This window comes from Miscanthus floridulus, chromosome 10 (genome assembly GCF_019320115.1).
Source record: "Miscanthus floridulus cultivar M001 chromosome 10, ASM1932011v1, whole genome shotgun sequence".
In the NCBI taxonomy this organism is placed as follows: Eukaryota; Viridiplantae; Streptophyta; class Magnoliopsida; order Poales; family Poaceae; genus Miscanthus; species Miscanthus floridulus.
In genome coordinates this window covers 1261339-1288447 of record NC_089589.1, presented here as the reverse complement: position 1 = coordinate 1288447, position 27109 = coordinate 1261339, and the positions used below count along the sequence as shown (strand labels likewise).

The window sequence follows — 27109 nt, the reverse complement described above, 5'->3', positions numbered from 1 at the left end:
CTTATATTTATATATAGATTCCAGATGTCAGAGCTCCAAAGAATACAAGACACCAGTGTTGGCTTCATTGATCCTTATATCGTATTCAAAACCGATATTATTGTCAAGGACCACTGGGTATCTGAAGCACAGACGAATATCATGAAGTTCTTCGTGAAGCAGCACGACAAGACAACAATACTTTTCCCGTACAACTTTGAGTAAGTGTTAATAATAATGTAGTCTACACATTTTATGTAATATCAATACAACTTATATGCATGTACGTGTGTGTATAAACCAATGCAGTTTTCACTGGATACTCATTGTCATTGAGTTAAACTCAAGTCGGTTACTAATCTTTGACTCGTTGAGAAAAGAACGGGCACTATACCAAGATATGATAGACATTATCCAGGGGTAATTTCGATCTCTCGCGCACAACTATTATTGAATAGACTTTGCCATAATTTATTAACGATCGTACATTATTGGTCGCACAGGGTTTGGAAAGAGTTTATTCGGCAACATCGCAAGGATTGCAAGGCACCACTTAATGTAGTTGAAATACCAGTAAGTTGTACTATATACACTTCCCCACGTGTTTAATTACTATATCGTACTTCAATTTACGTGTGAGATGATGAGAATAATCTTCTTCTCGTACAGTGGTGTTTGCGGCAGGAACCAGGTAATAACTTGTGTGGATACTACGTTTGTGAATTTATCACTGCGCACATAAGAACTCCTGAAGATGTCCTCAGAGTACGTATATATCAATTTTTATTTATTTTTAAATGAATATATATACATATATGTGTATTAATAATTTTCCTTTTATTTCAAATGCAAGACTGAATGGTTGAAACGAAGGGTCATGCAAAAATACCATCTGAAAGCAGTTCAAGAGTCAATAGCAGGATATCTTCTAGAAAAAGTGCTAAATCCCAATGGCGAGTTCTACTTTGATCTTAAGGAATAAATGATGTAAATTAAATGTTTATTGATATCGTTATTTTCGAGAACAAGATTATGAAAGTGTTGTATATATACATATATATATATCTATAATATATATAGTTTCATACTTTATTCGAATATAATAATGCTCAAGATGAGAATTAGATGTAATTATATGCATGCGTGTATTTATATTAGCAACGTAGAATACGTACATAAAAACATAGTATATATTAAACAAATACGTGTAACTGAACTGAAAACAAATTAAACAAAAAAAAGAAAAAGAAAAGGAACCTTTAGTCCCGGTTGGGGTTACCAACCGGGACTAAAGGGTGAACCATTAGTCCCGGTTGGTAACCCCAACCGGGACTAAAGGGTGCGCCAGGTTCGCTCGGCTGGAGGGCCTTTAGTCCCGGTTGGTTTTACCAACCGGGACTAAAGGTCCCTCTTTAATCCCGGCTCGATGACCCGGGACTGAAGGTTCCACCTTTAGTCCCGGGATCGTTGTCCCGGCGCGGTAACCGGGACTAAAGGCTGTTACCGCCCGGGACAACAGGTCCATTCTGTAGTAGTGTCTATATTTACCATTTTGTCTTTCCTGTACAATTCTTTAAATATGTGACATGACCAACAGGTAACCACTTAAGCCTTTTGGTGTTGTGGTGATTTGTCAGGTGGAACACTACAAGGAACGGTGTGGTTTGGTGACTACTTATGGGTCGAAGTCAATTGGCAGGAGATTCGCTACTGCTCCCCGGCCATTTGTTGTCTGACTGACTACAACAATTAATACACATACATGGGCGAGTTTATCGTAGCTCCGACAATCAATTTACTAGGAAACTTGTTAGGAGGCTCTTGCTTGGCGTGAACTGGTAGTACACATTGTGGAAGGTCTTTCTCCTCTTTGTTCCTGGACTGAAGACCTGGCAGGCTAGATGATGCAGCAACAACTGATGCATGACACCCTCTTTTGCAACGCATATATGTGTTGCTAAAAGTCCATATATGCATTGGTAAGGTCTATACCAACACATTATTATGCGTTGCCAAAAGTGGCGTTGCAATGATCTATTGCAACAATTAAATATGTGTTGGTAACACTTATGAATAACCGTTGCAAAGTTGCAACGGATATTGATAGGTTATGGCAACGCTTATATGTGTTTGTACTGTGGACGAATGATTTTTATAGTGCATTGCTACATATAGATTTGGATTGTTGCAACGCCTATATGTGTTGCTAGGAATAATATCATCTAATGAACATTAATATTGAAAATTATTTTAATTTTGACCCAAATAAATAAATAATCCATTTGCAATGTATTTGAAAAATTAGAGATCATCTCACACATGAGAAATAAAAGCTCTCAGCCATATATTAAGAAGCAATTGTTGCGTTACAATGAATGCCATCATCTAAAATATTCTACATTACAATGAGTGACATCTGAAAAATCCATGACATATATTTTTGTTCACAACATTCATATGGGAATATAAAATATATAACACACAAAGAAGCCAGCTACAATGCCACAAACCATCCATTCATCATGAGTTCCCGTTGCATCAATACTGCAAGGAAAAAAGATAAAAACATAGTTACTATACAAGCGTTTGGGTACAGTACTCTCAAGAAAACATCCCGACATATGAAGCTTTTTAGGTGTTACTAGTGGCCATGCACGTGCATGCCGCACGTGTTTATGATGAGATGTTTGTTTCAGAATTATTTTCGTTAGTTTTCTAGTTTTATAAGCTAAAACTGCATCTTGCATGCACTACTGGAAACCGGTAATTTACCGAGTGTCTGCGGCACTCGGCAAAGCCCGAAATACACTCGGTAAAGGCTTTGCCGAGTGCCGCACTCGGCAAAGAGCAGTCGGCAAAGAACCCGTCGGCAAAGGTTTCTTTGCCGAGTGCCCCATATCGGGTAGTCGGTAAAGCCTTTGCCGAGTGTCACGTCAGCACTCGGCAAAAAAAAACCGACGTCAACTCTGACGGCCTCTTTGCCGAGTGCCACCTCAGCGGCACTCGGCAAAGAATTTTTTTCTTTTTTTTTTGAAATTTTTTTGCCGAGTGTCATACTCTTGCACTCGGCAAAGAAATTTTTTCTTTTTTTTAAAAAAAATCTTTGCCGAGTGCCATGGCTCTGGCACTCAGCAAAGCTGGGAAATTGGGTCTCTGCTTCCCAGCTTTGCCGAGTGCCGTGGTCACGGCACTCGGCAAAGAGGGGGGAAATGCTATTTTTTTGTTTTTTTGCTTTCCATCAACTCAAACAAAGAAATCACATATATATCAACACACAGCACAGGATATATCACATACACATCCATATTCCATCACATACACATCCATAACCCATCACATACACATCCACCATCCATAATACATCACATACAAATCTATTGTCCATAATCCATCATACATTCGCATCATCCATGACAATATCCACCACAATATATATATGTCTCTAGTAGTAGTCCAACATAAGGCTAAGTCTAACACAAGTCTATGCAACATGAAAAGAAACAAATAAACGGTACCTACTGCCAGCCTCCCCACCCGGAGTGTGAACTGCCACCTTGAGGAGGGCCAGTTGTCCACCCGGCCTGTGGAGAAGGGCCACCTTGAGGAGTCGGGTTCGAACCCGCCGACTGTTGCTGCACAAAGGAGAAGCGAATTCATGAGTATCTACAGGAGGGCCGCACAAGCTAAAGGAATAAACAACCATATATACTCACCGGAGTCCCTACAGGAGGAGGAGGAGGAGCCACAACTGGAGCGAGCAGCGACTGGGGCACGACCACACCTGGCAAGGTCTGAAGGCTCGCCATGAAGCTGAACATGTCCTGCAGCCTCTGCGTCTCGGCCGCCCTCTGGGCTTGTACAGCCTCCATCTCCAGCTGATGGGCCTCCGCCTGGGCCGCCTGCTGGGCCTCCAACCTCCGCAAGTCGGCCTGCAACATTCCACCCGCAATGTTTAAACAATGCAAAGGCAAGGTAGATGTGTAAAAGCAATGAACGACGAATAAAACAGTACTAACCTAGAGTTCCGAAATACGTGGACAATCCGAAAGAGATACGTGGACAATCCGCGGGCTGTCCAAAATACGTGGACAATCCGAAAGAGATATGGTCGCAGATATGCAAAGATTTGCATACCTCCGACCGTATCTCTTTCGAACGGGAGACGCCTAACTGGGCTACGTGACCATATAAAACATGCATGCAAAGGAGGAGGGTGTTATACCTAGGGTGGTGGTGGAGTCAGGCTAGCGGGGCAGTGGCGTGTCGGTGCAGTGGCGAGGCGATGCGGTGCAAGCAGACCAGCAGCGCCGACGAAGACGATCAGGGTCGCCGAGTCCCTCCCACGGGTCCTCCTACATAAAAAGGCAATAGGTTAGAATCCATTGAAAATTTCGGCAGCACCTCCCTTGCACGGGGAGGTTTCCAAAACCTGCAAGAAACGTAGGCGCGATGGCCAACAACCACATATATACCAAACATAGGCACGAAGGCCAACAAACATGTATATACTAAGACGAGCCATGTACTTTAGTTCTCTTTCCATGCAGATGAAAGTATCGAAGTAGTACAACAACAAGTACTACTACCACTACAACTAGTACCAACACTAACACTACTACTACTAACACTACTACTATCACTACTTACTACTAACAATACTACTAACACTACTAACTACTAACTACTACTACTTACTAACTACTACTAACACTACTAAGTACTACTACTAACTACTATAGGTGTAGGGCATACCTTCGCGATGAGAATGGCAGCGACGAGGGTCGGCGACGACGGCGGGGATGACCGCAGCGACGTGAGGGTCGATGGGCCTAGGCCGGCACCTTCCTTCTCCTCTCCTTCTCCTTCTCCTCCTCTCTTCTCCCCTCCTCCTCTCTTCTCCCCTTCTCCTCTCTTCTCCCCTGCCTCCTCCTCCTCTCTTCTGCAGTAGCCGGGGCGGGGTGGCGCGGTGGCCGGAGCGGGGTTTGTGAGCATCGTACGTGACAACGTGCTCGAAACTTTTTCAATTTTTTTCCACGGCATACGCATACGATACGACGACAACTCGACAAGTTTCATGATTTTCGGAATTCGTTCGCATTTTATACAATTAAAAAACCACTCCCACGCAAGTTGGCGGCGTTGCCCCGTGAGCACGTTGATCGAAATTTCGAGACAGTTCCTGGATTTAGCCTAAATTTACACTAAGAAACAAGGATAACATTTTTTGAACGAATGTAATCCATTATTCGATGCACCTGCAGTTCAAACTTACATTTTCTGGAAAAATTCAACAAAACAAAATAAACTATAGAAATATGCCAAAAGGCAATGAAAATGTCCCAAATTTAAACATGTTGTTTGTGGTAGTGTACTAAAGCTTCAAAAAAAATTGGTGGCAAAAAACAAAAAAAATATTTTGCCAAGTGCCTAGGGCTGGCACTCGGGAAAGTAAATTCATTACCGAGTGCCAAACGGGGGGCACTCGGCAAAGAGGACGCCGCTGGATGCCGTTAAGCCCTACCAATCTTTGCCGAGTGTCTGCCTTTGCCGAGTGCCAGGCAGCTTTGCCGAGGCAAAGGCCTCTTTGCCGAGTGTCATATTTTGCCGAGTGCGGCGCTCGGCAAAGCAGTTCTTTGCCGAGTGCCCGAAATTTGGCACTCGGCAAAGATTTTTGCACTCGGCAAATCACGTGTTTCCCGTAGTGATGTGTCCCACATAGATGGGAACATATATACGGACACTAAATGCAATGATGAGAATATTAATGATCACTAAGCCGAAAATCACAAATAATTTTAGCGGTGAATTCATTGGAATTTCTAGCATCCATTCATATGTTACAACTCAACGTCCTAATTTTACATTCAGCTCCAAAATGTATTTGACCTATTCCCTACGATTTGACAATTTTGTTACACTATTCAGATGGCCCCTAAGCTCACATCGGTTTGCCAGCTGTTTCCAAATTATGATCTTCCAAATGCAAATTGTGGTACTGCAAGAAGTAAGGTTGAATATCTGATCAATTGTGAGAAGGGGTACGTGCTTCCCTTACCTGCGAGGTGCCCATAATGAGATGTCCATCAGTTAGAGGATTCCTGCAGAGTGCAAAGATGCAATCTTTGAAACTTTTATTTAGTAGAAGAATGACATAACGGAGGGAGGAGATAAGTGAGGAAACACATACGTCAGACACACCAAAACATTGGTGGCTCAATATGTGCTGGCATGCCATCAGGTCCAGTAATTATAACATAGCCCACATGATTTTTGGAGTGCGAACATGATTCAGTATGACTGGTGCTGCATTCGAACTCTCATAGTCCAATCAACATGTTATATTTGTTGTGGCTTCCAATCAAAGATTAGAGGGATCTAGAAGAGTAAAAAGGAGACCATCAAGTTGTCAATAACACCGCATATCCTAACTCAATAAGAGTAATGTAATTACTGATATCTGAATGTATTAGTGAAGTCAGCAATGCTCCCCTTTTCTATAGTGTCTATTTCACCTTCAAAACCGCTTCCTGGTTTTTTAAGATGGTTTGATATTCTGTCCAACACTTTAATAAAAAACCTTGTTGGATTTGCTATTGTTGCATTTCCTATGCAAGAAGCCTTTGGTATTCTCATCTTAGGCTGACACACTCAATTGGTTTTTTCATCTTGAACTGAATTGCAACTTCAGAAAAATCATGTGGTAGAAAAATATGTGGTATATATAGGTGCAGCTCAGTAAAAGTTTGAAGAAGATTTCCGGTAGGTTTACTGAATCAGCTGTGCAGTCAGCATGTCATCTAATATAATGATACACAACCCTCCTACGTGTTCGAGAAAAAAAGTAAAAACATTAAATTTTTAATACTAATACCTTGATGTAGGCTTACATAAGTGAACACGGTTACCTCAGAGGGCCAAACAATACAAAATGTGCACAACAAAAATTTTAGGCCATAATTTAGTAGTAAGCCCCTAACAAAGATGTAGCAGAAAAAGGATGTTTTGATGATAAATCATAAGCTACAATCTGTTGCAGGACATGCTGCAAATAAATTTTATAGTATGGATTGCAAATAATAATAAAAAATATTCCTATTGGAATAAGGAATTCAGCTTTTAAGGTCCCTTAAGCAAAATTATTAGTGAATGGCAATACACTAATCGTTATATGGATTACCTAAAAGAATCATACCTGGATAATAAAAACAGAACTATAATTAAATCTTGCATAGCTTTAAATTTAATTTCGACGATTGTTTAGGCTTACCTCCTGTTTTTCAGAATGCTTACATGAGACTGTCACTATGGTGTAGACCTTAATATGGAATTAAATTTCATTTTTTGAAGTCATATTGGAACTGCCTCTTTTCCTTTGGAATCCTGAAACAGATTCAGAACCAAGTAAACAACCAGGATCAAAATTTAATTAGTGCTACTGCAATGCATATGTTTTGTCATTTCAAGTAGTCAGGTGAAGTCATATAAGAATCTGCCAACAGCAGCTAAGATTAATTCTGTGACAGAACAAATGTTCCAGTACCAACTGATCTGAAGTTAACTTTCGGAATGATCTCTCCCTGACCATAAACAATTTAACAATCTGAATTCCATTGCTTGCAATCCACAATGATGCATCCTTGAAGCAGAGGTTTATGCAGATTAAGCATGCGTGAATCTGGATTGTAACTTTATTTGAGTCAGGCTTATCTATCTCTGGACAAATGCATCAGGTAACAACACAGAAATATCAACAGATGTTCTAAAGGAGCATGGTAACTTCGAATAGTTAAAGAGTGCTGCATTTTTAGAAAATTTACATAATTATACATAAACCATTGACTCCGAATCTGAATAGCTAAAGCAGACAAAACCGAGTACAGATAAATTGAAGTACCAAACCAAAGATACATTTCGTCGAACACCCAGCATACAATAGCAGAATAATCATTGACTCTGAATACACCTTGTTTTCCTCCGCTACGATTCGATGGGGCTCCTGAGCTGCCACTCGCTGATGACGGTAATGCATGTGAATGAGGGGCTAGTAGCCGATCATGACAGGCGACGCCAACGAGGGCTCTAGAGGAGGATTGTCCTGGTCCTTGCACCGGCGCAGATGGGGGCTCCCTTGTGAAGTTGTCATGGTGAAGGAGGTCACCGCATAAGGCTATCCGCACTCGTCGACCTCTATTTCCATCTCTAAAAAGGAATTTCTATCCAAGTCATCGAGATTCTCTACTCTATATCCATTTCTCCCACACCCGTGTTATCTCTATCCCATACTCTATACCCACTATTCCATATTTTATTTCCCTCCCTCCCCTTTCTCTCTCTCTCTCTCTCTTGCTACAGTATTTAGCGTGTGTGCGGCCAGTATGCTGGAATTGGCGCAGCGCTGTGCGGCCGCTACGCTTCCGGGCGATTTACAGGCGCGCGCGCGTGCTGCAGGTGCGCTTGCAGGTCTGCGGTGCGGACAGCCTAAGGAGGCCACATACGAGGGGCAGGGAAAGGAGCGCGCCCACGTCACCAGCGCGTGTTTGACCAAACTCAGGGAGTGGATGCGTTGTGGACGTGGAGGAAAGGGAGGAGGAACGACGTGGATAGGGAGGGTAGGGCGATGAGCGGTGAAGGGGAAGAAGGGGAGGAGCAGCGACGCAGATGGTTATGAGAGGGCGATGGGCGGCGGATGGGGAAGAAGGGGAGGAGCGGAGCAAGGGAGGGCCGCCGCACCGGACTCCGGAGCAGGCGTCGGCCTCGCCGCCTCGGTAGGGTAGGGGTGGGGTAGCGTCGTGACGGGACCAGAGCGGGGCGAGAAAATGGTGACCGGACGCTGCCTCCGCAGATGGGGACGTGAAGGGGCGGGGCGGGTGCGACGGGAGCGGTGTCGGGGGAGGAGAGTGGACGGGGAGGGAGCGGTTGGCGGTGTGGCCTTGCGGAGGCGGAGGGACACTGCGGCCATGGGTAGGCGGGTGGGTAAAGATTTCGCGTGTGAAGAAAAACAGGTGCGGGAAGTCGACGCAACACAGAAACATGTCAATGTAAAGAGTTTCCGATGAGTTTTCGATCTGGGTCCGCTGGTCAATTCAAGAGGAGAGATTTAGATAGGTTGGATCTTATTCTAAGGTACATCTAATGGATAAGAAGTAAGGTGGGTAGAAAATACATGGAGGACAGGATATTTTCAATTCCTACGCTCCTTTTATAGTATATAATAATAATAATATGTGAAATTCACAACATTATCAAGAAATATAGTTCCAAGAAATACAGAAGCATGATTTGTATCAGGTCGCACAAACTGTTCTAGTATTTTTTGGAAAAGAATTAAGGACTAATCTTCTAGTAATTTGATCAAACCTGCTCTTCTTTGAAGATTGAACATCATATCTGCAATGCCAACCACCACTGTACCTCTGCAACGGCAGATTCAGAAAAATTCTGATGAGCATATTTCCAAAGTAAGCTAGTTATGAATCTTTGAAGTTATAAATGATACATATATAATTCTATATATCTAGATAGGAGGAATGAATCATGTGATAACTCAGATTCTAAATTTACATGATGAAAAAAATAATGTGAAAAATCCTTATCTACTAGTGATACTTGACAGAGGAATCTTGTGAAATTTTGAAGGCCTTCCAAGTTACCAAAGTACAAAATGTGCTAAATAGTAAATGCCATATCAGATAAGTGTGTTAAGTTTATATAAGTACTAAAGAAATAGGGAAAGCTAACTATTTCCAGAAGAGTGAAATGGTGAATCGAAGTGGATCATCATTTTTAGGACAGTGAAATGGTGAACTGAATTCTCAGGAACCTGCACAGTTGAAAATTAAAATCAGAAAATTGTTAGTATACTAAGGCTTAGCTTTTCATAGTTGGTTACGGTCAGCACTAGCACACATGTAAATAGTCATACTGCAATCTGCAAACAGTTATAGAATAAAAAGTCCACTACACTTCAAGATAGTGCACAATATATTGAGTCTAAAAAATTTGATTGAACACGTATACTGAGGAAGTTAGCATGGAACCAGATGTCAAAGATCCTTGCATAGTTTCTCTCAAAACAATATGTTTACATTTCCTGATATCCTCGATTATGATTGCTGATCTACAAGATTGATATAGCTGAGTTAATACAAGTACCATGATATAAGGATAACTGTAATGCGTGGTTGGGGTGGGGGAGGTCGGCGGCAGTGGAGGAGGTGGCTAGGGCAGGGGAGGGGGCGACGACAGAGGCAGAGGGAAGAGCAATTGCTCTATTCTTTTCTTGATTAGATAGATTACATCCTCCCTATATTTATAGTCCCTATAGGACTTGTGTTCCAAACAAACTAAGAGAGATATCCTTATATATTGGATTCTCTTTCCTAACAAACCAATTCTAATTCTTTCTTTATTCTAACTAATCAAAAGCTGTTAAAACCCACTGAGTTCTACGAGCACCACAGAATTGGGGCATTGGTGGCTCATCCGCCTAATCGGAAGCTGTTAAAACCCACTGAGTTCTGCGAGCACCACAGAATTGGGGCATTGGTGGCTCATCCGCGTGCCGACACCTCGCGCTACTTCATTTGCAAAAAAGCCCTCTAGCTTTTCGGAAACCAACACGCAGTCCATATCTCCCGATGTTCATCGGCCCCACTCCCGCATGGGCTGGGTGGCGCCCGAAACCCTAGCTTCCCTCATCTCTTCCCTCTTCTCGCCTCCACTCGTGGTGACGGAGGAGCTCATGGATCTGCGGAGACCTCCCTCCCCTCCCCTCCCCTCCCCTCCCCTCCGCTCGCGGTGACTGCACGGATTTGCGAGGACCTCCTCTCTCCTCTGCTCATCACTACTGGAAACTCGAATTGTTCTGTGGGTGAAACATTTTTCTGTGCATTTTTTTCGGTACGCACAGAAAAATTATGATTTTTCTGCCGGTTTCAAAATACTCCGACAGAAAAATACGAAAACCCACAGAATAATTGTATGATTTTTCTGTGCGTGACAATACACACACGGAAAAAATAAGCACTCACAAAAAATCTCAATTTATTCTGTCGGTGCTTTAAAAATGCACAGAAAAAATATTGCCTGCACAGAAAAATATATGCACGTGACAAATAAAAAAACAAAGACCTAACCCTAACCCGCCGGCCGCTGCACGCACGCACTCACGCCTGCTCGGCCCTCCTCTCCCTGCCCCCGCTCCCTCTCACTGCCTCCCACCGGCGACAGGCCCCAGCCCCTCCCCTCCTCTGCTCCCGCCGGCGGTCGGCCCCGGCCCCTCCCCTCCTTGCCCCGCGCCGCCCCGGCCCCTCCCCTCCTCTCCTCCCGCCGGCGGCCGGCCCCGGCCCCTCCCCTCCTTGCCCCGCGTCGCCCCAGATCCGCCGCGCCGCCCCGGATCCGCCGCCTCCTCTCCTCCCGCCAGCGGCCGGCCCTGGCCCCTCCCCTCCTTGCCCCGCGTCGCCCCGGATCCGCCCCAGATCCGCTGCCTCCTCTCCTCCCACCGGCGGCCGGCCCCGGCCCCTCCCCTCCTTGCCCCGCGCTGCCCCGGATCCGCCCACGGTGGCCGTCCCAGGCCAGAGCGCAGCGCGGCTGGGCTCTGCCGGTGGCCGACGCCGTGCCTGCTCACTGGTGCTGCCTCCTCCCGCTGGTCCGTGTCGGTTCTTGTGCTCCACGAAACCCTAGCCTGCGGGTAACAATTCATGGAAAACTATCATATTTACATTGACAAAAAATGTGCTAGGTATGCCTTGTTAGCTGCTAGGCTTTTGCTTGCATAGTTGCATCTGTTTAAAATTATGTTACATAGATTTTCATCTTGTTAAGTTGATAGTCTGGCATTGCATTTCAAGATTTAGACACAAGGAGGAGGCTTGAAAGCTGCAGTGGTCCATATGCAGAGTCATAGGCAACATTGGAACCCTCAATTGCCTTTTCAATTCAAGGTAAAGCTCTTCCAAAATGGCTGCGAGGCTAGACCATGCCGAGATAGATGGTGTGTGAGATGTATACTTACTATTCCATTGTTTATTAGTAGTTTTGTAACAGTGAGATGAGCAACTGTATGTTGTACTGCCCTGTGAAGCTAATCTGCTCGGTGTGACCTCAGTGTTAATCCTTGTTTCAAACTAGCAACACTGTTTCTTGCTTTCACAATGTGCTAATTGCTCAACACCTATTGCTTGCCTTAGGTTGCTTCTTGAACGGAAATTAGTGATATATACTGATATTATTTGATTAAAAAACAGAAGGTGTGTGAGGGTGACTAATTGATGATAACATGTTTGTACTTATTTCAGTTTGTGGGTTGGTGATTCCAGTGCCTTTAAGTGCCAGTAAGGATAAGACCTGTGAATTTATATGATGACTAGCAGTTGTAACATTTGTTTTGTTTGGTTAATTCTTTGTTCTACTTTCTCATGTAGGTATGCAATCAGCAAATCTACGACTTAGGCCAAAAGATAGTGTGGTGGAGGAAAATGTAAAATAGACATGCCTCTTTGTTCCAAGTGAGTTCCTTCTCTTAGGCTTTTTTGTTACATTGTTTCAGATGGGAAAACTGAGGTGACACATTCAAAAACATTTCAGCTTTAGGGGACTGAAATTGGGGGTGCATCCTGCAGCTTGGAGATGCTATGAAAATAGTATCTTGAATATCTTGCATATATCAACCGAATCAATCATTTTGATATGTGATATTTGCGGAGCTGAGATGATATGGAACCCCAGTCTCGTGCCGCGCTGCTCTCCTCTTCCCTAACTATGCCTTGTGACTTTTTTTGTTTTGTACTACTCTTGAGTGGCTGTGGTGAATCAAGTTTCCATTAGAGAACTTCTGCACTTTAGCACCTTATGAGCTGGTACTTGGGATATTTTGTTCTATTTGCTGCTTAACTAGGATGGCTTGTACCGGTACAACTGTACAAGCAACCAGTTTTGTGGCCAGTTCAATTCCCATTAGAGAGAGAGAATTAAATTAAGCTCCAGGTGAAGTTAAGTTGCAGTTGTCATGCTGATAATGGGTAAATCTAAGCCATTTCTCGAGTTCTTTTGCTCTTGATAATGGGTAAATTTCTGGAGATGGTCACTGTCTTATGGTATTTCTTCTGTGAAATTTTGGTAATTATATACTTTCAAATGTGAAATTTCTAGAGATGGTCACTGCCTGCCTGTCATTTCTTTTGCACTTGTAGATTTGTGAGTTCTTCCTGTCTCTTGCAGCTGTACTGCTTTGTGAAGGCTAGAAGTAATTATGGGCAGCATTTGTATTATGAAAACTTGAGTATGTGTAAGAACTAAGAAGCTTGTATGCTATGGCCACTGCTTTAGGCTCTTACCATAGTCCCAACACTGCACGGTTTAATACTAACTTTGTTTGCTTGATTGGACCGAGCTAGAACTTTTGTCTTCTTCCGTTTGTAAGTGCTTGGCTGCTCCTCTCATTGGCAGTTACCATCTGCCTTCTTTTTGCCCCTGGCATTTCCCCACGTGTCCTGATCTAGATTCAAACTCTTCCTGTCTCTTAGCAGGGAGCCCTCATCCTGCAGTTCCTCGATGAGGAGAAGTTCAAGGAGACGGTGCACAAGTGAGTACTCGCCATGATCATGAATGGGGTTTTTGGAGCCTTGCTTTGCTGGGTGAGCTTGGATTTCTGATGCTTTTTGCGGAGGTGAGTGATATGTGAAGGGTGTCAGTAGGTCCTGTGTATAATTATCAAAATTTAATTCAATTACATTTATGATTTCAACTCCTTGATTCCCATATTATGATCTTAAAGAACAGTTCATAAAAAATGTACCCATGAAAGTGCTTTATCTTAGTTATGCTAATATGCTAGACAGTTTTAAGTTGAAGATCAAGTCAATAATAGTTTGACCACCATTTCATATTCTTTCTTCCATATATACAAGATTTTACTATTTTGTGGGATCATGTTATATGTGACATGATCAGTTTCATGGCAGCTTACATCTTCTTTAGCGGAAAATATACCAATAAACCATTGCATCACTTTGCTACTGAGTAGACTACATATTGTGTTCCTTTTAGAGACCAACTGGTAAATAAATATTTTCACTATATATGTTGTGTGTGGACAGGGGATTAATTTTAGTTCTATCTTCATGCATTTGTTGGGTGGGTCATGACTTGTTCGTGTCTTATGTGTTCCCCATGGGCAGCATTTTCTTTTGGAATTGATAGATCCAAAGCCTTTTGCATACTCTGCTCATGGAGCGTGAGTCCTTTTCTGAATGATGATCTCTAGCTCTCTTTGCTAATTGGTCTTTTCTATATGTAGTAATTGGCTAATTGCCTATATAATTTTCTCATGACATTGTTGATCAACTGAAGATGGTGGTTTTCAAGTTTGGTCATGTCTATCACAACCTTCAAAATCGGCTAACTAAAACATTGATCCATGCATTTCTTGATCCTGCCAAATCACTGACACAACATTACGGTGCTGTTCAAGGGATATCTGCATTGGGGCCCAGCACGGCAGATCCCATTTGAAACTCATTTTTTTATTAGTTATGCACTAGCTGATTGTTTTTTCTGCTTACCAGATTAGACTTCTTTTGCCCAACCTTGTGACATATGCAACTTCTGGAGCCGGAACTGCAGCTTGAGAAGCAGAAAAATGAGATGAAAAGGAAGGAAACTTGGCGTGTTTATGGTGCCTTGCTGGTCAGTTTAGAGTCCTCAGTCAATATAATGTTTACTGTATTTTGGTTCAGCAACTAATACCAAGCTAAGTTTCTTACCAGTGGAATGCATATTTTAGTGTGCTGGAGGCAAATGCTTGTATGACCGGTTGAAATTATTTCCTAGTTTGCTTTCTCCATCAAAGCGACCTCTTTTACGGAGCAACAAAAGGGTCTTAACCAACAACCCAAGTAAGTGTTGAATATAAGCACACTACGCTACTCTTGGTTTACTTAGTCCTTTTAAGTTTATCTTCAGTTGTATTATAATTCTTGTGATTAGCTATGATGATAGTTAACTTCTTTCTTTAAAGGGCAATTTTGCTCAGGGACACTGAAGAAAGGCTTTATTTGCAACCGGACACCGCCAACTCGTGTATTTGCTGAGTACCATTATGAATCGTTGTTTTTTTGCCAGAAGACACCACGGCCATTATTTTAATCTTTTCTATCGTTTGGGAGAGAGAACAAGCAGTGGATGGACAAAGTTGCCCCTAGCTTGGTTGGGCTCTGCCAATATTAACCGGTTGAGCCAGGTTGTCCGACCCACCGGTCGTCTTCCTCCTCCAGCCGATCCTTTGTTCCCCTTCTTTCCCACTCCCAAACCAAGTGGTGCTGGAACCCTAGATTCCTTGATCTGGCGATGGCATCTAGTTCGCACTCTGCGGCGGCGTCTGCCCCCACTCCCGAGCTTGACCCCTTCAGGGATGCATCTGGGTTCTTGCCCTTGGTTTCTTGCTCCAAGTGCGGGACGAAGCTCATCGGCCGGGTGTCGCAGAAGACAGGCAGCAAGGGGAAGAGGTTCTACAAGTGCCCTCTGCTAGAGCATGTAAGTGATTCTAGTTTCGTGGATCTCCAATTTTGTTTGCAATGGTGGTTTGAGATTTGGAATTCGGCTTTTGCAGACTGATTTTGCATGCAAGGTGTACATGTTTGAAGAAGACTATGTCGAGTACTTGGTGGTTGGAGGCCACCTTCCTCGCTATTGCAGTCGGTTTAGAAGTGCAGAGGTTTCAGTGGGTGCAGTCAAGGCGAAGGATGGGCATGACATGTTAGCAGCCATAGAAGGTGTTTAGACCTTCACTGGTTTGTTGCAGAGCGCAATCGCCTCTCTGAATGATGTGGAGGCAAAACTGAAGGCTCCATCTCAAACTGAAGCCAAGATGGATAGGATTGGAGAGCGTCTGCTTATTCTTGGTGTGGCAAACTTGGTAGTTGTAGTGTTGGTTCTGATGGTTTTGATTTGCAAGTAAGGCAAGCAATGTGTTGGTGCTCATGTATCTCAGTCCTTATGTAACTGTTGTAGGCACATGATGCATTGTAATGTAATGGGTTGACATGTGAACTCAGAGATATGACATGAGCTGTTATCCTTCAATATCACTATGTGCATTGTCAACCAAGTAACACTGAGCAAAGCAAAGACAGTAGACATAACATCTTAAAGCATGATAATCTTAGAGGTAGCTGACAGTAATTAACATAACATCTTGAAGGTACATGCCTTCACATGTTACAGTACACCTTAAACAGCACAAATCGAGTGTCACATGACATCACATGTCAACAAAAGCAATTGTTTTGGACACTTCAGTACTTAAACTACTTGTGCTTTTCCATGACTAGTGTTCTTCCTCTTTGGTGTCCTCTTGATCTTCTTGGTCGTCACCTTGATCTTCTTGGGAGGGGATGAACTTCCATCTGTCATGGCCAACATCCTTTTGTGGCTACAGGTGCAGAACTAAAATGTTAGTATGTAGTCTTTGGATATCATAGTTATGTCAAGGCAATAAGGCAAACAGGTATAGGTACCTTCTAGTGTTGGCTGCAGGGCTAGAAGGTGCTGTTGCAGCACTTGCAGTGGCTGTAGGGCTAGAAGGTGCTGCTGCAGCACTTGCAGTGCTTCCTCCAACCTGAGACTGCTGGGTAGAAACTGTAGAAGCTGGCTTGCTTTTCTTTCCCTTGCTTCTTTTGGGCTTAGCTACTGCAAGAGGAGGTGCATCTGAGTCATACACTGTCTCATTGCAAGTCTTCATCATGTGCCCAAATTGACCACATCTTTTGCACTGCATCTGTCTACGAGTTCCCTTGCCACCTTCTTCAGCTCCCTTCAACCTTCTTGTCCTTGGTCGTCCTTGTCACACCCAATTTTAAGGATAAAATTGAATGCACAAAACTCGTGTGTGCCCAGGAATCAATCACACACACAAGCTGACAAATTACATAAAGTATCATCACGGTGTCTCATACATCAGAGTTATAATAAAACTTAGTCTTATACATCACAGCGGAATAATAAAAATATAATAAAGCTCTCGTGGCCGTCATCACAGGGAAGGTCAACTGGTTGACCACAAGCCTAATAATCCTCCGGGAAATCCTCATACCCATTGTCATCTGTTACCCATCCAGGATTTTTATCCAAGTAAAGAAAATAAACAAGTGTAAGTACATTCCGTACTTAGCAAGCTAACATGGGGTTATGAAGCTCAAAAAGGATAGACTCTGGTTTACTACAGTTAGCATTTTTAATAGGTCAAACTTTATTCTCAAGTATTATCAAGTTTTGCTTAAGCTCCCATTTAATTCCCATAAGAACAAATATTGGGGTCAGGTGTACCATATATCATCATTGAACAACTTTAAATGATCATCAACATTTAACCAGTTATTCTGTGAGTTTTCCGGGCCACTCGTAACCGTGAGCACGGCTGTTATAATAGTTTGTTACCCTCTGCAGAGGTGGTGCACATTCACCGCGAGTCGTGATCCCCATATGCCCGGGTTAATTACTCCCATGTCACTACCAAGGTGAGCGGGCAGGGTACACTATGAAGCCATTTCATAGGTTTCCCTAACAAGTTAGGGCTGCTAGGTTTCCTTGGTAGGCAGATGTAGGAACCCCCCTTTCCTATGGCACATATCCATCACGGCTATACTCATAGGAACAGAGGCAGCCCTATACCCAAAGTGGCAAGCCCCATTTGCGCCAAAAAGGTAACCTCTAACTAGTTAGGAAAGATCCTATTACTGAGCTAAAGTTAGAGCCATATGACTCTCCCGGTTGCACTGTCAGTCCCAGCTTTTGCCGACAGATAAGTCCTTATGGAGGGCCGGGAGCAACATGAACAAAGGTCATTTGCACTTTCGCCCTATGGAACAGTTGTTATAAATCATGTTACTCACTTTGTTCCATAGTATCATTCATCAACATGTATGTCAAGTTCAGTTAGAGCACTAGCAATCTACCCATATGCATTTAACCCATAGGAGACAAGGAACAGGATAAACAATCACTAGGATGTCCTTACGGGTATCAAAATTAGACACATGCAAATGAGTAATTGATTAAAGTGAAATAGGACATCAAGGAAGGCCCATGTTATACTTGCCTTGGTTCACAAACTCGTGCTGGTCCTGCTGGTCGTCGAAGAGTTCTTGGTCTCCCACGGTTTCCTCACCATCTGAACGCGACCAACACAGCAACATACAACATTCCAAAGCATTCATGCAAAGCAAACATTCCTATCATTAGAACAGTACACCAACAGCATTGAAATCAAGATAAAATGTTTGTAAAACTAATCTATGTCTCGCTACGATCATGTCAACGCGAAGTTCACGAAAAACGGAGCTAATATGTGAAAGTTATGATTTAAATGGGTTTTCATATAGCCATATATTTAATTAAATCTAATCATGAAATTAAAAAGTTCCAAACTTGACTAACAGTAGCTCCAACATGTAGCTTATGAAATTACGAAGCTAACGCGATTTGAATGTATCAATTCGGAGCTAAAACGACAATTTTATAAGCGAAACAGTTCAAATGGCATTTCTGTAATTACTGAAAACGTATTTTTGACTTAAGCCGTGGAGTTTACGCTTTCCAATCGAGATTGCGCATTCGGGGAAATACGTTTTGGACTGTGGGTTAGGACTTAGAAAAGTCCAGGGACTCTTTAGCAAAATTACCCGCGAAGGGGTAACTTCTAATCCTGGCCGTTGATCTCGCGATGGGCGGCTAGGATCGGCCTGGGGAGGGTCGGCCGGCCGGAACAGTATCACCGGCGGCCAGGCGCCATGGCCGGCGGCAGTGGTCTCGCCAGAGCACGCGGTTAGGGGCCTACGGTTCACCAAATGGACAACCGAGTGTACCGGGGGACGCGGGGGAGGAAGGGGGTCGCGGCCATGCCATTTTGGCGGCCGGGAACGGCGGCAAGCGCGGTGGCCGCCATGGCCGGCGACCATGGCTCGCGGAGCTCGCGGCCAAGGCTCAAGAAGCAAAAAAAAACGAGAAATAAGATGCTCGGGGAGATAGAGGGGAGAACGGCGAGTCTCACCGCGGTGAAAACCGGAGCGGAGGCGGCTCGGTGATGGAGGTTCGCGCGGAGGCGGACGGCGGAGCTTGGAGACCTCGGGGCGGCGGTTCTCACGGGCACGGCGATGTGACAGGGAGCGGGGAAAAATAGAAGGGGGCGGCTCGGGTGCGGGCTTCGATTTAAAGAAGCCAGGCGCGAGGAGGGGGCGCTCCCACGACGCGAGAAGGCCGGGCGCGGCGGCGGTTGCCCAAGCGCACGCGCGGGCGGTTGCCGAGTCGCGCGGGGGTGAAGACGGCGCCGACAAGCGGGCCCGGGCATCAGCGGCAGGGCACGGGAGGGCGCGGGCGGTTGCCTGGCGCGGCTGCTGGGCCGAGCGCGGAAAGGGGAGAGGGGAGCTGGGCCGGCGGAGCCTGCTGGTCCGACGCGGCTGACGCGCGAGGCTGCTGGGCTAGGCTACGGATGCTGGGCCGAGCGGGCCGAAAACAAGGAAGGTGGGGGAGAAAAGAAAAAGAATTCTTTTCCTTTTTATTTTCCAAACAAATTTTCCCAAAAGCATTTTCAAATAATTTTTGAATTCATTTGAACTTTAATTCAAGAACAATCATCACATGAATAAATATTGCAGCAGCATGTATGCATCAAAAGTTTCAAATCTTATAATTGATTTTAATTCCCCAAAAATTCTTAATTTCCTATAATTGAATGCACACTTATTAACATAATTAAATCAAATTTACTTATTTTAAAAGAATGAAAAATTTTGGGTGTTACAGTCCTGCTGATCTTTTAAAAGCTAGAGGCCAAAGTTTAAAGCCTATCTCAACCTTAGGCCATTGGCTTCTATCTGTCATGGGATGCACAACCCCTTCATAAGCCTTCTTGAACATGGCTACAGAATAGAACTCATGTACATAATCTTCCACATTCCTGTTCCTCAATGCATTGATCAAGCAAAGTGCATGAGTACATGGCAGCCCAGTTATCTGCCACCTTTGGCAGCTGCATGATGTGTTGTCCAAATCAACAGTGTGTCTCCAAGTTTTCAATTCCTTAGTAGTACCCTGAATCTCTGCTGTGTTGTTAGGTCCTTTGTGTATGACATAATTTAGGTTCCTGCTCCTGGCATTTAGGTCCTTTGTGATGTTAGGTAGAATCCTATCATTTAGCTTCTCTGCAAGTGTCCTTCTCGCTGCATTTTTCTCCATGATCATCTGCCTGATCCTATCCATCAGAGATATGACTGACTGTGACTTCTCCATTCTGATCCAACTATTAAATGTCTCTGCAATGTTGTTTGTTACATAGTCACATTTGCTGGCGTGGGAGAACTTCCATCTGTTCCACAAGTGCTTATGTGTTTGTTCTATCCATTTGATTGCATTTGGTGAAGCCTTCTTCATTATGTTGTAATGGTACTCATAATGCTGCTGGTTGTATGCCCTGCTGCATGGCCACAAATGCTTCTTGAACACAGCACCTTTGTACCTCTTCTGGAAGTTCTTCACCAAATGCCTCATGCACTCTCTATGCTCAACTCCATTTGAAAAAACCGAAGTCACTGCACTGTCAATTCCTTTACCAGCATCTGTAGAGATTACAAGTCCTGGTGGGGAGCCAATTGCAGTCTATAGCTTCTCAAAGAACCATTTCCAACTGTCAGCGGATTCTGAGCCAAACACACCATAAGCAACTGGAAACAACCAGTTGTTTCCATCTACTGCTGATGCAGAGGCTAGCTGTCCTCTCCACCTCCCTGTTAGCACTGTTGAATCAACTCCCAAGAAGGGTCTGCATCCATTCAAGAATCCATCAACACATGACTTTAGTGCCACAAACATCCTTGAGAATCTCATCTTCTTTCCCACATTTTCCCATTCAATTTCCACAATGCTACCAGGATTGGTTCTCTCAACCTCTACCTTGAAACTGAAGGCATCATCGAAATTGTCGTTCCACTTGCCATTAATTTCTTCTAGAGCCATCCGTCTGCCATCAAAGACCACATAGTATGACAAAGTAATGTTATACTTCTTCTCCAGGTCTTTCTTCAATGCTACTGCCCCTATTGTCGGTTCCTCTCTAAGGATGTCAATTATCCTGTCCCTCACCCAGGCATTGTTAGCCATACAATTTTGATGCAGTTTGGATGTGCTTGGACAAGTATGCTTCTGATACATCTTCTTTATCTGCAAAGCAGTTAAACAACAAAAACAAACATGTTCACAAAATTCACATTTAGTAACCCATCCTATCAGTTCAATAACAAAAATGATTCAATAGCATACCTGCCAAGTTTTGCCATCTTGCAGCTGAGATGCATGAATCCTCCACTTACACCTCTTCTTCTTGCTCTTTGAACCCTTGCAGATCCCTCTGTACCTTGTTGACTCACTGTAAAGAGCTGCAATTCCAAACTCATTTAGTACTGCAAATTTCCTAATTGCTCTCTTAAAGGTATCCCCATCCTCAAATGTGACCCCACAAGCTATGGTTGGGTTTTCTAAGTCAGTGACATGTTCAAAAACTTCACAACCAGCTTCATCATCAACATAAAGATCATCCTTACCACTACCATCAGAGTCATAAGCATCAACATCTGAACCTGCATTATCATCATTAAGGCCAGACATGTAATGGTTTTCATCATTCACCCCCACATATTCTTCTTCATCTTCTTCCCAAGACACATCATCATCAGCTACCTCCTTTCTTTTCTTCTTTGACCTTGGAACACTTTTCATCTCTCCATCAGTATCAGTGCCACCATCAGTATTAGTGCCACCATCAGTATCAGTGCCACCATTACAAACATCATCACAAGGATCTGGCTCTGCATCATCATGGTCACCTGCTTGAACAGGGGGTTCAAGAGTAGGTATTGCCTCATCAGCAGAAACACTCTAACTATATCAACTGCAACCGTGTCATACACCCCCACATACACAACCAGCTTCCTTAGATCCCAATACATGTCAATAGCATCCATCAGCATGGAGTCAGTACTAAGAGTGGAGTAACATTTTCTCGGCTTGTTGTAAAAACATAGATTCAAGCCCTAATTAGCTCCGCAAGCGACCTTAGCTGCTACATCGTTAGTAAGATCCTTCAAATTCGTAGTGTCCCTATCAACCACTAGTTGGAAATCAGCTGTAAGAGGATTAAGATTCGGAGTGGCCTGCGCAACAATCCGGCAGGCGGTACTAATGTCCATGCTAAAAAATGGACAACAAGAAACCATGAAATCCCTAGATTCGGCCCAACAAATACTAAGATGAGCAAGACAAATCCAACCACAACAAGCAAATGGGGAAAAAGGAAGCGAGAGAAAAGGGGAAGAACAGGGCGTACCCTTCAGGAACCCATGCTAGATTGAGCCCCTTCGAAGGGGAATCTACACTTGGCCGCAAGCGCCTCACTTTTCCCGATGACACCATCCTCAGACGTCCATCAAACCACGGGCGCGAGCCGTGCCGGAGGAGGCGGCGGAAGCCAGGTCGTCGCCGGAGCTTCGTGGATGCGGTAAGAGATGCGGCGGCGCCTGTGGCTGAGTGCGAAGGGGTTACGGTTTGATGTGTGCCTTTGACCGACGCAGTCTGGTTCAACCAGGGGCATCGAGCATCATTTTCAAAATTTTCTCTCTCCAAAATGACAGAAAAGAGTAAAGTAATGACTGCGGTGTCTTCTGCCAAATAAACCGTGATTCATAATGGTACTGAGCCAATAAATGAGTTGGCGGTGTCCGGCGGCAAATAACGCCATTCTTTAGTGTCCTTGAGCAAAATTTCCCTTCTTTAAATTATGCTTGCATTTTGTTATTTTTGTTGTTGCCCTGTGCATACCATATTTGACTTGTGTTTGTTCTTATGAATTGGCACTCCTATTATGTTTTAGGGGCTTGGTATGCTCTAATTTGTTAAATAGATTGTAACTTTTCTTCTTGTAAATGATTTATTATCACATAAGAAAGTAAAGAAGTGTTTGTAATGTCTTATGCCCATTCAAAGGAAAATCAGTCTCTGTGTATAACTTCTTCTTGGTTGTCTTCAAAATTCTTTGATCTCACTTTGCACTTGCTATTTTTTCCATTGACCGGTACTGTCCATTGTGTACTGCCAACTATCCGCTTGTGTAGCTACATTGTGCGTGCTTCTTGTGACTGGGCTGCTGCTGGCAATGCAGAGCTCCGGTGGCCTTCTCCTGTCCCCGAGGTCAGGCTTAGGCTCAGGCAGGCAGCGGGCAGGCGGAGGCAGCCTGTCGTCGTCTATTTTTGACATAAGTGTTGACTCCATTCATGATGAACTATTGATTTGTGTATTATTTGAATGAAACCTTGTTGGTCATGCACAGAAAGTACTGTATAGAAAATATATATTTTAATATGCTGTTGCTACTGTTTAAAAAAAATTTGTGTGTTCAACTCTTTTTTTCTGTGAGGCTGGCTACACAGAAATATTTTTTTTAATCTGGGCGAAATGAATTTTTCTGTGAGTTCACCTAGACCGACAGAAAAAAAAACATGTTTTTCTGTGCGTTTATGCGTTTATTTCTGTGTGGATTAACACACAGAAAAATTAGTTTTAATCTGGGCGAACATAATTTTTCTGTGCGTGTGAGACCCACAGAAAAATTGTTTCTGACGGTGAACCCACAGAAAAATTCGATTTTTCTGTCATTATATTTCTGTGGGTATTTTTCTGAGGGTACACCGTTAGGAAAATATTTTTCTGATGGTATTCGTATTTTTCTGTGTGTTTTCGCACCCACAGAAAAAAGCGAGATTCCAGTAGTGCATGGTGACGTCACAGATCTACGGGGCGGTGGCATCTCTCCTGTCTATTTCTCGGTCTCCCTTTCCTCTCTCCCTCTTTACTACCGGCGCCGGTGCCTCCATGCCCTCTCCTCGGCGTGCCGCCTCCATGCCTCTCCCCACCTCGCCCTCTCCTCCTCGCGTTGCCTCCATGCCGGCACGAGCAGAATGTCGCTTTATCAAGATGAGGTGAGCTCCTCTGCCTCCGGATCTGGTGTAGTGGCCTCGATTCACGCCCCAATCTATGAAGGGAGGAGTGTGGTGCAGTGGAACCTGAGCCCTCGACGGCTCCATCTTGCCCCATGGGCTAGGACAGTCCAAGCACATGAAGACCAAAAGCTTCGTCGCTCCCACCGGATCTGCTAGCTCCCCGGCCATCATGTTGGAGTGTTCCTGCTTCCACCGGATCTGCGAGTTCCTCATCATGTGGGAGCAGATATCGGAGAGGAGGCGACGTCCAGCTAGGGTGGCTCGCAGATCTCAGCCATGTAGCAGCTGCCTTGAGCACTCTGACGCACGCTGGAGTGGTGGGCTCTGTAGTCAACAGTGAGCTACAGTGGGTTCATCCCACTCATCAGGTACTGTGAATTGGTTTGGTTTTGGGATTTGTCAATTCACAAACAGAGTCCCTAATTTCTTATCCGTTTCTTAGGGGTTTAGAGAAGTGGGAAGATTTCATGATAATTCCTAAATTAAAATTAAAATTAGTAGATGAAGAGTGCTACAATGTTGAAATGTTACTCGTTGAGAGTGGAATCCACAATGATGCCATATAGTCATTGCTCTCTTGTTTGTCGTATTAACAGCTTTGCCCATGTTTAGTTATGACAGTAATTCAGCTATGCAATTCTGCAATCACTTATCATGTATCTTATACCCGTTGTTTTGTTGTGCTCTGTCTGACACTGATGATATGCTTGGTCCTGGAGGATTTGTATTTAGATCTGATTTACTTGTAAACAAGTGTATGCAACCAACTTGGATTTTTGTTTAAAAATTTATCAAGTCCTTTGCTGGTTCCGCCCATGAATTGTGAAATGGTTGGTTTTGCATTGTGGTGCATTGTGCTTCTGCAGGGATGTTTCTTTTAGGATATACTTCATTTCTTAAAGAAAGTAATTGTTCTGTATATTCCAAGAGTGCCGACACCAGTTTAAGTATGTATCACTTAGACGTGTGAACTTCCATCAAATTCAGGTAAAGCACTTCTGAGTTATGCGACCATATTTTTGTTCTTTGGCATATTTGCTTTCTGGCATTCACAGGTTTTATCTGCTCGCAATGCTGGTGCAAAAATTGTCAAGATTTCATAACTACACAACTACTTCTCATATGCATAGGTTTCATAACTACACGGATACTTCTCATAGGTATGTTTACTTCAACAATAAGTTAAAATAACATGACTACAGATGTTCTTTTGTTCGGATTATATTGAAAAAAGAACAATTTAATCTGTAGTTCTGATCCCCTAATAAGGAGTCAGATGTAGTTTGTGTTTCTATGGCACCTATAATACTATACCTGCAGATTGCAATATGACTATTTACCAGTGTGCTAATGCTAAGATGTACTTCAAATATGCAAGGCAAAGCTTATTATATTAATCATTTTCAGATTTTAATGTTTTTCTTCTTTAGTTGTGCTGTTCACTGCACATTGAAATATTTACTTATTTTCATTTGCTACCAAGACATGTAAGCAGATCATGTAGGTGCAGGATCATGAATATTTATTTACTTAGTAAGTAATGATTTTGAGAAAATACTTAATCACCAAAACTCCAAAACAGGGGAGAGCAATCACATGACAGATTAATTACTTTGAGTTATGATCCAGATGTTCCAATAGCCCATATAACTTTATTGCCCTGTCATAATCTATGCACATCATACCTTATGCCATATTTTTTCCATTTACAGACGTGTCCATGATACCTAATCACATAAAGAGGAAGGACACATCTCTTTTGCCTCTATTGGTTGCACCAGCTTTTCTATGTGTATTTGCTCAACTGCTGATCGACGTCTGATGTTCAGCATCAAGGGGACTTGCCACTATGATGATCGAGTCTGTGTCTTTTGCAAACCTCATGGCTGCGAACTGTGTAGTTTGCCGTTCTAAGCTACCAGCTTAAGTGTTCGATTGTTGTGAATTCCTGATTGTAAATTGTACCTAATAGTTGTGTAATCTATGGTTCAACAGCACCGTTAATGTAATGAAGGGTGTGAACATGAGAGCTACAGTGGACATACAAATCATATCATTGCATCATAATTTGTCATGTTTATAATAGTATATGATATGATATATGCTTGATCTTGGGTACTGACATCTTACCTTTACCATATCTAATTATGGAGCCATGTCTATCGAGCATAGACTTGCTTTTGTTTTTCAAATCATGGTAGGGCGTCTGATGCTCTAGTCTTTCCTTTATTCTAACTTCCTCGGATAGGCGACGGTGTTGGGATGGCAGAGGGCGTCGGCGCCCTTCCCTAGCGCGCACGTCCCCCCAACGGGGTGTGGTGGGAGCGGCTAGGGCCACGCTTGGCCCATTAGCTTGAGGGCGAGGCCCTCCCCCCCCCACCCCCCCCCCCCCACCCCCCCCCCCCCCCCCCCCCCCCACACACACACACAGACACACACACACCCCACCCCCCATTTCCATTCAGCGTGTCGGAGGGGAGGTCTTGGCCCTGTAGAATGGCCTTGAAGTGGAGATGGAGGCTGCCTTAAGTCAAAGATTGGGAAATTAAAAATATATCATTGGATAAAAACAATTACCACATCAGGAGGTTACCAGAATCACCATGTTGATGTTGTGTATTCGAGAGGGCAAGAATGATGAATGGAGCGCATCATCCTCTAGTCTGAACTCATCGATTCCACCATGCGATTGTTCCTTGCCTGATCTGTTGTGCCTTATGAATGCAGAGCACACGAGAGTTGGAGGGAGATTGAAATAAAAAACCTGATCTGCAGCCTAATAACATGCATGCCCATCAGCACTGCACACGCCACAGATTATATGAGTGCGTACGTCTCATCAAATCATGGCTGTCACCTGGCAGTTACAAGTCAGTCGTCAGTGATCCTATGCATGCATGCCTGGTTCGTGCATGCAGGATCATATCGTCGCAATGCAACAGGTTGGCCGTGACGATGAACACGTCTGGCGTGTGTGGAAACGTACGTCACCTCAGACTTGCTACACATATTCCGTGTCCATAAAACCTCCTCATATCAGCTCCCTTCTTCTATGTATCTTCTTTCTCTCCTCGAACTTAGCTGCTCAC

The 27109-nt window shown here is 43.7% G+C and overlaps 1 pseudogene; it reads right to left on the bottom strand.

Annotated features, from left to right (window-relative positions):
• Positions 1–16048: 16048 nt before the first annotated feature.
• Positions 16049–21387, bottom strand: LOC136487386 (uncharacterized; annotated as a pseudogene).
• Between the last annotated feature and the right edge of the window lie 5722 nt (positions 21388–27109).